This window comes from Raphanus sativus, chromosome 3, assembly GCF_000801105.2.
Source record: "Raphanus sativus cultivar WK10039 chromosome 3, ASM80110v3, whole genome shotgun sequence".
NCBI lineage: Eukaryota > Viridiplantae > Streptophyta > Magnoliopsida > Brassicales > Brassicaceae > Raphanus > Raphanus sativus.
In genome coordinates this window covers 7249185-7252091 of record NC_079513.1, presented here as the reverse complement: position 1 = coordinate 7252091, position 2907 = coordinate 7249185, and positions in this window count along the sequence as shown.

Sequence of the window (2907 nt, the reverse complement as noted above, 5' to 3'; positions counted from 1 at the left end):
CGGGCGGCTAGCCCCGTGCTGGCCGTGGCCGCCGGCGGCTAGCGCCCGTGCTGGCCGTGGCCGCCGGGCGGCTAGCCCCGTGCTGGCCGTGGCCGCCGGCGGCTAGCGCCCGTGCTGGCCGTGGTCGCCGGGCGGCTAGCCCGTGCTGGCTCGGGCGTTGGACGGCTAGTCTTCGTGCGTAAGTTCCAGGCCTCGGTCGCCAGAAATCCGTGTTTTGCGACTTTCCAAGTCCCGCAAACAAAACTCCTTTTTCTGCTCCGGGATTTCGAAGAACCCTAAGACGTCAACGGATAGGAAGACTCGTATAAAACGGTGATGGTATCTTAAAAACACCATTCACCTCGGCAATAGATCGAAGATCTTCGAAAGACTCGACATCCAAGTAGGAGCATCCTTTCAAAGAAATCGTAGAAAAAACAGCGGAAGTCCGGAAGACGGCCCGAAAGGGACCAAACCCGATCAGACGATCCATTTACGATTTCCTAAAAGGATAGATGCGACGGTTTACAATTATCTTCACCTACAAGATAAATGTTAAACTTCCGAAAAGATAAATGTCAACTTTCCGAAAAGATAAATGTCAACTTTCTGATAAACACGAAAGCCGACGAAAATGGAAAAAGTCCAGCCCGCGGCAGACTCAGCCCATCAAGGATAGACCGTCATATAGGATATAAAGCAATGCTAGGAGCAGAGGAAGGGGGATCCGAAATCAGAAGAAAGAAACCACTCCAGAGCAATTAGAACTTAGGCGCTTATTTCCTTTTTTAGCGAGCTGCGACTCAACTAGGTTAGATCTAGGTTTCGAGACTAGCGACGATCGACAGCTCTTGCGGCCGAGATCTCGACCTGTTGTCCAAACGCTCTCCGCAGATTCGGAAATAAGATTCTTTCTTTTGCTCTATTTATTTTACGCATTTATTCTCGAATTAGACTTGTCTTAACTTTGTCGTGGTGGCCAGCAGATAGCCGGGATCCTCGGGGAAAACTAGGTCAACTTAGTTTTCCTACGTTTTAACTTAACTAAAATCGACAGTGCGAATTTCGGTTCCCACAGTTTGGCGCTAGAAGGAGGGGATTCACGGCTTATCTTTCTCGCAACTACGCACGCCGGTTAAGCATGTCTGTTGACGCGGAAAAGACAAGCAAACACACGACGGACCAGCCGTCGATGTCAACGCTGAAAAGACTCCTGACGGAAACGTATCGACGGTCACTGCCGAGGCAAACACCGCGATGCTGGACCAGATGAAGGAACTGTTCGCCACCGCCCAGAAACGGTCGGAAGAACAGGAGAAACTAATGGCTTCACTCGCTAACAGGTCAATACCTTAACAGCGAAAAGCAAACTCCCGCGCGGATCCACCAAGGTGAGGCGTGTCAGGAGGCTGGACTTCGGAACTTCCGAAGACCAGAAAAAGATGCCCGAGAAAATCCCCGAACTCGTCCCTGACGATACCACTCCGACGGGGCAGAAGAAAACGACGGGCAACCTTCCACCTCCCGCAAGGGACAACGAAGGAGACGACGTCGAAAGAATCAATCTGGATGTCAGCGATCAATCGGATCCGTCCGACGAAGACGCCGACATCCACCACCGAAGGACCCGAAGTCAGTCAGCTCGACTGGCGGCAGCCTTCGAAAAACCCATGACAGAAGAGGAAGAAGACCTCTACTGGTCAGAGCAAGAAAGGTTGGCTGAGGACCAGACTCGGGCCTATCGCCGCCAGCGTAGACAGAAGAGCGCAAACGGCGCCAGCGAGATTCACGATCTGCGCGAGTACATCGCCAAAACTGCAGCCGAGGTGAAAGCGGTAAAATCGCAGATTCACCACGCGACCAGCACTGCCCCGAGATCGACCTGCTCCTCGAGGAGTCGAGAAAAACCCGTTCACCTCTCGAATCACGGAGGCGCGAGTCTCGGATCCTGGGAAAATAAAGCTTCCCACCTACGATGGAACCACAGATCCAAAGGCACATCTGCAGTCTTTCCAGATTGCAATGGCAAGGTCTAAACTTCCGGAGCGGGAAAAGGATGTCGGCTGCTGTCTCCTATTCGTCGAGAACCTCAGAGGTGCTGCGCTCGAGTGGTTCTCACACTTGAAAAGAAACTCCATCGGAAGTTTCCGCCAGCTTGCTTCGGCTTTTCTGAAGCAATTCTCCATGTTCATGGACAGGGAAACTTCCGACGTAGACCTTTGGAGTCTAATTCAAAAGGAAGACGAACCGCTCCGCGACTACATAAAGAGGTTCAAACTCGTGATGTCCAGGGTAACAGGCCTCAGCGATAGAGTCGCCATCGACGCCCTGAGGAAGAACCTCTGGTACAAATCGAAATTCCGAAAGTGGATTTCTCTGGAAAGGCCACGCACCATCCAAGATACCCTCCACAAGGCAACGGATTTCATCATCATGGAAGAAGAGATGAAAATCCTAGCGCAAAAGCATGGACCGCCGAAAGCGTCCGGCAAGAAGAAAACCTCTCGTAACGACAAGTACGTCCATCACGAGGGGGAGGACGTCCAAGGCGAACATAATTACGCCGTTAATCCGAACAAGGAAGGACCTCCGGAAACACCTGGACGCGGAACTCGTACAAGGACAATTCCAGCTGCGAGTTCCATCAGACGAGAGGTCACTCCACCGCCAACTGCAAAGTCCTCGGCGCTAGACTCATTATGAAGCTGCTCGACGGCAAACTAGCAACGGTCAAGAGCATGAAAGACCTGATCCTAGATTCTGACCGTCGCCGAGGACCGACGGAGCCAATCCCAATAACGCTCCTGGAACTCAATCGGGCGAAAAACGCGAACGGAGACAAGACGGCGAAGGAAACAACAACAACCGCCAAAGGATCAACATGGTCATCGGAGGATCGCATTTTTACCAGGACTCCGTGTCGTCGAT